Consider the following 13,216-nt stretch of genomic DNA (forward strand, 5'->3'; position numbering starts at 1 on the left):
AATATTGAACCAGTCTTGTAGCCAAAAATTAAATCCCACCTGATTCTTTTAATTATTGTTGGATTTGATTTGCTAGAATTTTCTTGAGAATATTTGCATCCATGTATATACTGCATATTGGCTTATCGTCCTCTTTAATAGTAGAGTCTTTGTCTACTTCTGTTATTAAGGTAATGCTGGACTCACAGAGTGAATTTCAAAGTTTTACTCACATTTCTTCCTTTTTTTTTTTTTGGAATTTTTTGAGTAGTTGTTGGGAAATGTTTTAATTTACCAGCATTCTTGAAGACTATTAATGAAATCAAATTCTGGGTGGTAGTGTCTTTTACTTGAGATGAATATTCTATTACCTCCTATATTTCATTAATTTGAATGAAATTCTAGGCATATAAAGTGTTGTTATTCTCTCATTGCTTTCAATATTTTTTATGTGTTTCAGAAGTATGACTAAAATGTGCCCACATGCGAGCTAGTTATTATTTTTTTTAATTTTGGTTTTGCTGGGCTTCTTGAATTTAACTTGGTGTTTTTCAACATATTTGAAATAGCTTCAGTCATTATTTCTTTTTTTTTTTTAAAGATTTATTTATTTGACAGATAGAGATTACAAGTAGGCAAGTAGGCAGAAAGGCAGGCAGAGAGAGAGAGAGGAGGAAGCAGGCTCCCAGCCAAGCAGAGAGCCCGATGCGGGGCTCGATCCCAGGACCCTGGGATCATGACCTGAGCCGAAGGCAGAGGCTTTAACCCGCTGAGCCACCCAGGCGCCCCTAGTCATTATTTCTTAAAATAATCTGTTAATTGTCTCCCTCACCTTGTAAGATCCTAATTATAAATGTCCTAACTCTTGGTATTATCACTTTGATTTTACTTATAAAAATTACTTTTCATCATCTCTCAGATTGCACTATTATTCTTATTCAATGCAGAGTATTTGAGGGGGACAAAAGATAGATATTTACATATTGCTTTAGGAGGGGCCACAAAGAACCAGTGGTTGCAATTAAGAGCAGAACAATGCATTTTAAATGCTAAAATCTTACTTTATCCATAATCTTATCTTCATTATTTATCAGAAAATAAAATTTTCCATTTAATAAATTGGGTACAGGAGACTGGACAGACACAACTTTGTCCTTTCTGAATTTTCTTTGGAACTGAGTGCCTGCAACGAATACCTGTTCTGCTCTGGTACAACTACAGTAAATCATGAAAGGGTTTCATCTTCCTCTAAATTTAGTACTGAAGTGAGTACTGTTTAACTCTGGGATCTAGAATAACAAGCCCATTTTGTTCAACACCTAATGGATATTCTCAGAACGTCAGATACAGGAAAAAAAATACCACATTGATCTTTATATTCTTGATTTTTCTGAGACTATTTCTTTCTATTCTTTTTTCTTTTTCTTTTTTTAATACTATTTTTTTTCATTTTTCAAGGATAGAACTTAGTGATTCATCAGTTGCATATAACACCCAGCACTCATTATATCAAGTGTCCCCTTAATGCCCATCACCCAAATTTCCCTTCCTCCCACCCCCTCTCCTCCAGCAACCCTCTGTTTTCTAGAGTTCAGCATCACTTATGAATTGCCTCCTTCTCAATTTTCATCTTATTTTATTTTTCCTTCCTTTCTCTGTGCTCATCTGTTTTGTTTTTATATTCCACACATGACTGAAATCATATGGTATTGGTCTTTCTCTGACTGATTTAATTGCTTGTCATTATACCACCAAGTACCATGCACATCATTGCAAATGGCAAGATTTCATTCTTTTTGATGTCTGAGTAATACTCCATTGTATATATACCATATCTTCTTTATCCATTCATCACTTGATGACATCTGGGTTCTTTCCATAGTTTGACCATTGTGGACATTGTTGCTATGAACATTTAGGTGTGCATCACTTTTCTTTTCATTACATCTGTATCTGTGGGGTAAATAGCTAGTAATACAATTGCTGGGTCATAAATTAGCCATATTTTTTACTTTTTGAGGGACCTCCATACTGTTTTTCAGAGTGTCTGCACCAGACTGCATTCCCACCAACAGTATAAGAGGGTCAGGAACACGACAGACAAGTCCACTTTCACCGCTGTTGTTCAACATAGTACTGGAGGTCCTAGGCTCAGCAATTAGACAACAGAAAAAAAAAATAAAATAAAACACATCCAGATCAGCAGAGAAGAAGCCAAACTTTCACCCTTCACAGACAACAATGATAGTCAATGTATAAAACCCAAAGACTCCAACAAAAGCTTGCTAGAACACACTCAGGAATTCAGGAAAGGCACAGAATATAATATCAATGCACAGATGTCAGTTGCACTGTTGTATACTAACAATGAGAAAGAAGAAATAGAAATCAAGGAATTTACCCCACTTATAGTTGCAACAACAAGAAAAACAACAACAACAACAAAATATAAGATATGTAGGAATAAACCTAACCAAAGAGATAAAGAATCTGTACTCTGAAAACTATAGAACATTCATGAAAGGAATTGAAGAAGACACAGAGAAATAAAAAAACATTCCATGTTCATGGATAGGAAGAAAAATATTCTTTTATTTTTTTTATTATCATATAATGTATTATTTGCCCCATGGGTACAGGTCTGTAAATCATTAGGTTTACACATTTCACAGCACTCACCATAGTACATACCCTCCCCAGTGTTGATAACCCAGCCATCCTATCCCACCTCCCACCCTCCAGCAACCCTCAGCTTCCTTCGTGAGATCGAGTCTCTTATGGTTTGTCTCCCTCCTGATTCCATCTTATTTATTTTTTCCCTCCTGACCCCCCATGGTTCCCTGCCCTGCCTCTCAAATTCCTCAAGACCAAATATTCTTAAAAAATCTATCCTACCCCATGCAACTACAGGTTCACTGCAATCCTTATCAAAATACCATCAGCATTCTTCACAGAGCTAGAACAAACAATCCTAAAATTTGTATGGAAAAGAAAAGAACCCAAATTGACAAAATAATGTTGAAAAAGCAAACCAAAGACTGAGGCTTCACAATTCAGTATGTAAAGCTGTATTACAAAGCTAATATCATCATTAGTGTATGGTATTTATTTTTAAGATTTATTTATTTATTTGAAAGAAGTGGGTAGGGGCAGGGAGCAAGGAAGAGAGAGTGTTAGCAGCTGGCACTGAACATGGGGCTGGACACAGGGTTGGTCTCATGACCTTGAGGTCATGACCTGATAAGACACTTAACTGACTGTGCCACCAGGAACCCCTCCATGACTCTTCCTACTGAGACTACACACTTGATTAACTCCCTATAAATACTGTTCTGTGTGTATATTAAGCAGCTTCTCTCTTACATTCTCCCTTCTCCATGATGAGAAACACATATGTGTAGATGGGATACTCAACACTGGAAGGAAAAGGGCATTTCATTGTCTTAAGCCATTCACGTTGAGAGGGATTATTGACAGAAAAGATTTTATTGTCATTGTGTTGCCTGTAAAGTCCTTGTTTCTATGGATTTGTCTCTGTATATTTCTGTTCTGTATAACTCTTGAGGTCCTTCTCCCTTTATAGAACTCCCCTTAATATTTCCCAGAGGGCCAGCTTAGTGGTCACATATTCTTTCAGCCTCTTCAGGTCCTGTAAGCTTCTTATCTCTTCATCCACTCTGAATGACATCCTTGCCTGGTAAAGGATTCTTAGCTGCATATTCTTCTCATTTAGCACCCTGAATATGTCTTGCCAGCACTTTCTGGCTTGTCAGATTGATGTGAACAGGTGTGACATTATTCTGATGATCCTCCCTCTTTACGTAAGGAATATCTTCCTCCTAATTGAACTTAAAAATGTGTCCTTCATTCTAAGATTTGCAAGGTTTATTATTACATTCCTGGACATTGGTCTGCCCACACTATTCTTGGGGGATATCCTCTCTGCCTCTAGGACAGGATTGCTTATTTCATTCTCCAGATTCAGGAGACTCTTGGCTACAGTTTGGTCAAATATATCTTCTAGTCCTCTCTCTCTCCACCCCTTCAGGGATCCCAATAATTCTGACTTCAGAATGTTTCATGGCACCATTTATTTCTCTAATTCTATTTTCATGGACTTAAAACTCTTTGTTCCAAGCCTCCTTCTCTCCTTCTTTCCTATCAGTTTGTCCTCAAGATCAAAATTCATTCTATGGCCTCATTTGCCCTAACTGTTAGAGTATCTAGATTAGATTTTATCTCATTGATATCATTTTTAAGTTCTGCCAAATCTGCTCTCACTTCTGCCCTTAATGAATCTATGTTGCCATTAGCAGTTTTCTCCAGCCTGACCATTGTCTTCATAACTGCTCCTCTGAAGTCTATTTCTGAACTTTTTCTTGGATCCATATCCATTAGATCTGTGGGAGAGGCCATTGTCTCTGGACCTCTTCTTCACTGAGAGTTCCTCCTCATCATCATCTGTTGAGTTGTGTTTGAAGGGATATACAGCGAAAATTATCAACCACTATCCAGTCAAGGAGCACCTGGGAAGGTTTGGAGCAAGCAGATGTCACCTCCAAAAAGAAAGAAAAAGGAATAGAAAAAGAAAAAGAAAAAGAAAATCCAACCCAAATGAGCCCTAAGAGTAATATTTGTAAAGTACAAAAACAAAAACAAGCAAAGAAATAAAAAGACAAATAAATACATAACAAGGAGGGCTGATGGGAAGGTGGTTATAATCCCTCAGTGTGGGCAAGAAATGCCCATTTCTGTTCTTCCTGGGTGTATTTTGTTATCTTTGTTAGAGGACTCAACTTCCCAGACATACAGAGAAATTAAAAGTGGTATGTATATAAAGGTATTACTGAATAGGGGAAAAAAGGACTCATTGAAGCTTATATCTATCATCTATCTATCTATCTGTCTATCATCTATCTATCCATCTATCTATCTGTCTATCTATATCTACCTATATGAAGAAAAAGAAAAAAGTACATGTATGAAACATTCAAGTTAAAAAGTTACTATGGAATATGAAGTATTAATTAAGCATCAGTTGAATTGGAAAGTAGGTTAGAACAACAACAAAACAACAACAGCAAAGAGCAGGAATCATGAAGGTAAGAGAAGAAGAAAGAATTAAAAATAGAGAGAAAAGTTGTTATCTCAGAAATATATAAGCTCTGAGGCAATATCAGGGCTTAATAAACTGTTTTCTCCTGGTGTTGGGGTTTTTATAGTTTTATGGGGACCCTGTGGTTGTGTCCTCTTGTTATTTCAGCTTGTCTTCTGGGGGAGGGGTCTGCCATGTTGTTTTTCAGTTAATCCTGTTTGGGTGGAGTTGCTCTGGCCCCTATCATGGGACTGGGCTTTAGAGAAACTGGTTTTTCAGGCTTTTGTTCTTGGAGTCTTTTTGTACTATTTCACAGGGTCAGAGCAAAGTAAACTGTCCACAACCAGACCTCTGCCTCAAGGAGAAGCCACCCTCTGCTCCTCTCTAAATCATGCAGAACACACACTCCCCTCTGCAATCCCATTGAATACTGCAGCCTCCCACAAGTGGTGTGCATTCCCAACGACCCTCTCAGTGGTGGCCTGAGACCTCCACTTGTCTCTGTACCCCCATGCCACAAAAAACATAAGTGATACCAGTTTGGGCAAGTCTGTCCCTGGTGGCTGCTGCTCCCAGGACTGTGGTCTCCAGACAAAGTTGAGTTCTCCCAGCTGCAGTGGAACAGTGGTGGTGGAGGCGACTATGGTGGTAGCAGTAGCTGCCAAGCCCCAGGGACCACTGACTTAAATCCCCACTGGGTCCTCTCAGGCACAGGTGTGCAGTGTTTGTGGCCAGTCCATGTATCCACAACTAGGCCACATGGTCCCTGCCATTGTCCCTTAAGCCCCTTTGTTCTTTTTGAACACTGTTATCAGTACCTCCCTGTCTTGCAGCCACCCATCTCCAAGGTATCGCTGGTCACTGAGCACAGGGTGCTTTTGAACTGGGATATTGATTTCCAATGGCTGGTTTCTTTTGCCTCCCCCTCTTCTGTCCTCCAACATCTGTCTGTGCAAACCCAAATCCATCTTTTGTATCTCTCCACAGATGATTCTCAGCCCCTATAGAGAGCCAGATGTGTATAATCTTATATCTCAGGCTGATTTCATGGGTGTCCAGAGTAGCTTGATAGATTTCTAGCTAAATTTAGAAGACTGGTTGAAATGGAGTCCCGCACTCTTCAGCCATCTTGGTGGGACCTTCAGTAAAAAACCATTCTAGTGAATGATGTGATAATTGGCACGGCCATGCACTTGTGTATTCAGGGGTAATAGAGAAAATCTCCTTACCTTCTTGTTAATTTATTGTGAACCTAAAATTGCTCTAAAAATTATATCTGAAATATATTACGAGATAATAATTGTATGACTTTTGAAAAAATGAGAATATCTTCTTTATAGATGGTGAGATAGCATTATACCAAAATTAGGTAACTAAAATGCCCAGAGCTTACAAACATATATTTTTTGATCCAAGCAGGATTCGAAAGAAATTTTGTTTGAGTCAGAGTTGAAAAGGGACACTTCTTATCACTCTCTGAAGAAACTGATGACCTGGAATACAGAGAATTACATCTCATTACTCTTAAAAATATGAATCACAATATTCTGAAGAATAAATAGTTGACTTAGACTAATAGCTGTACATCTAAATCTGAATATTTCCCATATCATTTTTTATGGAAACCTTTTCACAATTGTGTTATATGATTGTTCACATATTGCATTTATTCTTTGTAAGATTAATCCTCTTAAGGCATAAAACAAGTGGTCAAGAAACTTACACTTTAGGAAAGGAGGTGGAGACTTTTGGCCACACAGATGAATTAATACTGATGTTCTGGGAATCTCTACTAATCCATGAAGAATGAATGAGGAAGCTGAACAAATACTATGAGAAAAAACAATTTTTTTTGAGAAGTCAAACAAGACTTTTATTGAATTTTGCAATAACAAACACAGGTAATTCTTTCTTACTTTATAGACACTTTTAAATTTTAAAGTAATGTTACACACAGGACATGTTATAAAAATATCATAGAAATAAATGATGAGGGGTTGGGAGTCAAGATGGCAGAGAAGTTGTAGGCTGAGACAACATCAGGTAGCAGGAGATCACTAGATAGCTTAACAAACCATTCCAAACCCCTACAAATCCAACAGGAGATCGAAGAGAAGAAGAGCAGTGTAGGACTGGCAGAGAAGTAAATCCTAACCGACGGGAAGATAGACCGTGGGGAGGGGCCAACTCCCGGCAAGTGGCAGAGAAACAGAGTGCAAAATCAGAACTTTTAAAAGCCTACTCCACTGAGGGACATTGCTCCAGAAGCTAAGCTGGGGTGAAGCCCATGTGGGGACAGCATGACCTCAGGTCCCGCAGGGTCACAGAAGGATCGGGGCTGTCCAAGTGTCATAGAGCTCACAGGTATTAGAGCAGGGAAGCCGGCTACAGAGACAGAGACCAGGAGTGAACCCTCAACTTGGGGTTACCTTAAATTATGATCCATGGCAGAGGTCACTACTCTATGAGTAGGGACCACAAAGGATCTGGGGAGACCCCCCTGGAAGAGCTCAGGGATCTGTGGGGTTTGGAGACTCCAGGTGGAGCTGTGTGCCAGAGACAGAGCAACTTGACCACAGGCTAGGTGAGTTCAGAGTATGGCCAGGGAGAAGAGTGATTGAGCGCTTTTCTCCGAGGGTGCATTGAGGACTGGGGCCCTGAGCTCCTGGCTCTTCTGGGCTGGATATTCAGAGGCCACCATTTTCATTCCTGTCCTCCAGAACTCTACAGAAAGTGTTCAGGGAACAAAAGTTTCTGAAAGCAAACCCAAGCGGATCCTTAGCCCAGCCCCTGTAAGGGCGGTACAATTCTGCCTTGGGCAAAGACACTTGAGAATCACTACAACAAGCCCCTCCCCCAGAAGGTCAACAAGAAATCCAGCCAAGACCAAGTTCGCTTATCAAGGACAACAGCGGAATTCCAGAGGAGGAGAAGGCAAAGCATGGAATTCTTGGCTTTCTCCCCATGATTCTTTAGTCTTGCAAAGTTAATTAATTTTTTTAATTTTATTTTTTCTTATGTTAATTTTTTTAACTTTTACTCTTTCCTCTTTTAACAATTTTAACTAGTTTATCTTAACAATACATTTCATAATGAAAAAATCTTTTTGAACTTTCATTATTATAGTCATATTTTATCCTTCATTATATCTAACTTTCTTTTTGGTATACATATAGGGTTTTTTCTTCTAAAAAATTTTGGGGTACAACTTCTTCAAATATATCAAAATGTACCCTAAATCTAGCACAGGGCTTTGTTCTAGTATCCAGCCAGAGTAAATTCTCTCCACTTTCTTTTTCTTTATTCTCCCAACCAACGTATCTTACCTACTCCTTTTTTTTTCCATTTTATTTATTTTTTCAGTGTAACAGTATTCATTCTTTTTGCACAACACCCAGTGCTCCATGCAAAACGTGCCCTCCCCATTACCCACCACCTGTTCCCCCAACCTCCCACCCCTGACCCTTCAAAACCCTCAGGTTGTTTTTCAGAGTCCATAGTCTCTTATGGTTTGCCTCCCCTCCCCAATGTCCATAGCCCGCTCCCCCTCTCCCAATCCCACCTCCCCCCAGCAACCCCCAGTTTGTTTTGTGAGATTAAGAGTCATTTATGGTTTGTCTCCCTCCCAATCCCATCTTGTTTCATTTATTCTTTTACCTACTCCTTTTTTAGAAATTTTAATTTTTTTAAAAATTTTCATCTTTATAGTCATATTCTATCCCTTCATTGTGTTTACCCTTATAAATGTTTTTCAGTCTTTAAAATCAAGGGAGGTAGTTTCTTCAAAGAGACGAAAATACTTGCAAAATTAAGTGGGTGACCCTGTTCCATTTACCTGTCCAATATACAATATTTTCTTTCTTATATTTTTTCTTTATTTGTTTTCTTTTTTTTTTAATTTCTTTTTCTGAACTTTTTTTAAGCCCTTTCTTCCCCCCATGATTCAGGGCCTCTTCTGATTTGGTTAAAGCACATTTTCATGGGATCTTTGCCACAATTTTAATATTTTATTTGCTCCTTCATATATTTTTATTGGATAAAATGAAAAGGCAGAAAAACTCACCACAAAAAAAAGAACAAGAGGCAGTACCTAAAGTTAGGCACCTAAAGGCATGGAAGATATTAGAGAAACACTGTCTGGAGTAATAAAAGCCCTTTCTGGAGAAAAAAAAAACTAAAAGCTAATGAAGTTGAAATCAAAAAAGCTATTAATGAGGTGCAATAAAAAAATGGAGGCTCTTATGGCTAAGATAAATGAGGCAGAAGAGAGAATTAGTGATATAGAAGACCAAATGACAGAGAATAAAGAAGGTAAGCAAAAGAGAGACAAACAACTACTGGACCACAAGGGGAGAATTTGAATTCGAGAGGTAAGTGATACCATAAGATGAAACAACATTAAAATTCTTGGGATTCCAGAAGAAGAAGAAAGAGAGAGAGGAGCAGAAGGTATATTGGAGAGAATTATTGTAGAGAATTTCTCTAATATGGCAAAGGGAACAAGCATCAAAATCCAGGAGGTGCAGATAATCCCCCTCAAAATCAATAAGACTAGGTCCAGACCCCGTCATCAAATAGTAAAATTTACAAGCCTTAGCAACAAAGAGAAAAGCATAAAAGCAGCCCGGGACAAGAAGTCTGTAAAATACATTGGTAAAAATATTAGAGTGGCAGCACATTTATTCACAAAGACCTGGCAGGCCAGAAAGAACTGGCATGATATATTCAGAGCATTAAATGAGAAAAACATGCAGCCAAGAATACTATATCCAGTATGGAAGGAGAGATAAAAAGCTTCCAGGACAAACAAAACTAAAAGAATTTGTAAACACCAAACCAGCTCTACAGGAAATATTGAAAGGGGTCCTTTAAGCAAAGAGAGAGCTTAAAAATAGTAGATCAGAAATGAACAGAGACAATATACAGTAATAATCACCTTACAGACAATACAATGGCACTAAATTCATATCTCTCAATAGTTACTCTGAATGTAAATGGGCTAAATGCCCCAATCAAAGACACAGAGTATCAGAATGGATTAAAAAAAAAAAACATCAATATGCTGTCTACAAGAAACTCACTTTAGACTCAAAGACATTTTAAGATTTAAAGTGAAGGGTAGAAAACAATTTACCATGCAAACGGGCATCAAAAGAAAGCTGCGGTGGCAATCCTTATATGAGATCAATTAGATTTTAAGCCAAAGACTATAATAAGAGATGAGGGAGGACAATATATCATACTCCAACGGTCTGTCCAACAAGATCTAACAATTTTACATCTATGCCCCTAACATGGGAGCAGCAAACTATATAAACCAATTAATAAAAAAATCAAAGAAACCCATTGACAATAATACAATAATACAATAATAGCAGGGGACTTTAACACTCCTCTCACTGAAATGGACAGATCATCCAAGCAATAGATCAACAAGGAAATAAAGGCCTTAAATGACTCACTGGACCAGATGGAAATCACAGATACATAAAGAACATTCTGTCCCAAAGAAAGAGAATACACATTCTTCTCTAGTGCACAGGGAACATTCTACAGGATAGATCACATCCTGAGTCATAAATTGGGTCTCAACCAGTGTCAAAAGATTGGAATCTTTCCCTGCTTATTTTCAGACCACAATGCTCTGAGCTAGAACTCAATCATGGGAGGAAATTTGGAAATAACTCAAATACATGGAGACTAATGAGCATCCTGATAAAGAATGAATGGGTCCAGCAGGAAATTAAAAAATTGAAAAAAAATCATGGAAACAAATGCTAATGAAAACACAATGATCCAAAATCAGTGGGACACAATAAAGGCAGTCCAGAGAGGAAAATATATAGCGATATAAGCCTTTCTCAAGAAACAAGAAAGGTCTCAAATACACAACCGAACCCTACACCAAAAGGAGCTGGAGAAAGAACAACAAAGAAAGCCTAAACCCAGCAGGAGAAGAGAAATCATAAAGATCAGAGCAGAAATCAATTAAATAGAAACCAAAAAACAATAGAACAAATCAATGAAACAAGGAGCTGGTTCTCTGAATTAGTAAGATTGATAACCCCTGGCCAGACTTACAAAAAGAATAGAGAAAGGACCCAAACCAATAAAATCATGAATGAAAGAGGAGAGATCACAACCAACACCAAAGAAATACAAATGATTATATGAACATATTATGAGCAACTATATGCCAGCAAATTTGACAATCTGGAAGAAATGGATGCATTCATAGAGACAAATAAACTAACACAACTGAACTCGGAGGAAATAGAAAACCTGAAAAGACCCATAATCAGTAAGGACATTGAAACAGTCATCAAAAATCTCCAAACACACAAGAGCCCAGGGACAGACGGACTCCCAAGGAATTCTACCAAACATTTAAAGAAGGATTAATTCCTATTCTCCTGAAACTGTTCCAAAAAATAAAAATGGAAGGAAAACTTCCAAACTCATTTTATGAGACCAGCATTACCGTGATCCCAAAACCAGACAAGAATCCCATCAATAAAGAGAATTATAGACCTATATCATTGATGAACAAAGATGCAAAAATTCTCACCCAAATACTAAGCAATAGGATCCAACAGTACAGTAAAAGGATTATTCAATGTGGTTTTAAGTTGAATCTCCCTGATGGCTAGTGATGATGAATATTTTTTCATGTTTCTGATACTCATTTGTATGTCTTCGTTGGAGAAGTATCTGTTCATATATTCTGTCCATTTTTTGATATGATTATCTGTTTTGTGTGTGTTGAGTTTGAAGAGTACATTATATATCCAGCATATCAACCTTTTGTCTGTACTGTCATTGGCAAATAACTTCTCCCATAACATGGGTTGCCTTTTTGTTTTCTTTTTTTTTTTTTAAAGATTTTTTATTTATTTATTTGACAGCGAGAGAGAGATCACAAGTAGGCAGAGGGAGAGAGAGAGGGAAGCAGGCTCCCTGCTGAGCAGAGATCCCGATATGGGACTCGATCCCAGGACTCTGAGATCATGACCTGAGCTGAAGGCAGCGGCTTAACCCACTGAGCCACCCAGGCGCCGTCTTTTTGTTTTGTTGACTGTTTCCTTTGCTGTGCAGAAGCTTTTGATCTTGATGAAGTCCCAAAAGTTCATTTTTGCTTTTGTTTCCTTGGCCTTTGGAGACGTATCTTGAAAGAAGTTGCTGTGGCTGATATCGAAGAGGTTACTGCCTATGTTCTCCTCTAGGATTCTGATGGATTCCTGTCTCACGTTGACGTCTTTTATCCATTTCGAGTTTATCTTTGTGTATGGTGTAAGGGAACAGTCGAGTTTCATTCTTCTACATATAGCTGTCCAGTTTTCCCGGTACCATTTATTGAAGAGACTGTCTCTTTTCCACTGTATATTTTTTCCTGTTTTGTCAAAGATTATATGACCATAGACTTGAGGGTCCATTTCAGGGCTCTCTATTCTGTCCCACTGCTCTATGTGTCTATTTTATGCAGTACCACGCTGTCTTGGTGATCACAGCTTTGTAGTAAAGCTTGAAATCAGGTAATGTGATGCCGCCAGTTTTCTTTTTGTTTTTCAACAACTCCTTAGCAATTCGGGGTCTCTTCTGATTCCATACAAATTTTAGGATCATTTACTCCAGCTCTTTGAAAAATACCGGTGGAATTTTGATCAGAATGGCATTAAAAGTATAGATTGCCCTAGGCAGTTTAGACATTTTAACAATGTTTATTCTTCTGATCCAAGAGCATGAAATGGTCTTCCATTTTTTGTGTCTTCTTCAACTTCTTTCATGAGTGTCCTGTAGTTCTTCAAGTACAGATCCTTTACCTCTTTGGTTAGGTTTATTCCCAGGTACCTTATGGTTCTTGGTGCTATAGTAAATGGAATCGATTCTCTAATTTCTCTTTCTGTATTTTCATTGTTAGCGTATAAGAAAGTCACTGATTTCTGTACATTGATTTTATATCCTGCCACGTTACTGAATTGCTGTATAAGTTCTAGTAGATTGGGGGTGGAGTATTTGGGGTTTTCCATATAAAGAATCATGTCATCTGTGAAGAAAGAGAGTTTGACTTCTTCATTGCCAATTTGGATACCTTTTATTTCTCTTTGTTGTCTGATTGCCGTTGCTAGAACTTCTAGTACTATG

General features: G+C 38.0%; 1 pseudogene; it reads right to left on the minus strand.

Annotated features, from left to right (window-relative positions):
* LOC123946835 overlaps positions 1-13,216 on the minus strand; it is a 122,819-nt pseudogene that overhangs the window by 86,631 nt on the left and 22,972 nt on the right.

The sequence above is a fragment of the Meles meles genome, chromosome 7, assembly GCF_922984935.1.
Source record: "Meles meles chromosome 7, mMelMel3.1 paternal haplotype, whole genome shotgun sequence".
Taxonomy (NCBI): domain Eukaryota; kingdom Metazoa; phylum Chordata; class Mammalia; order Carnivora; family Mustelidae; genus Meles; species Meles meles.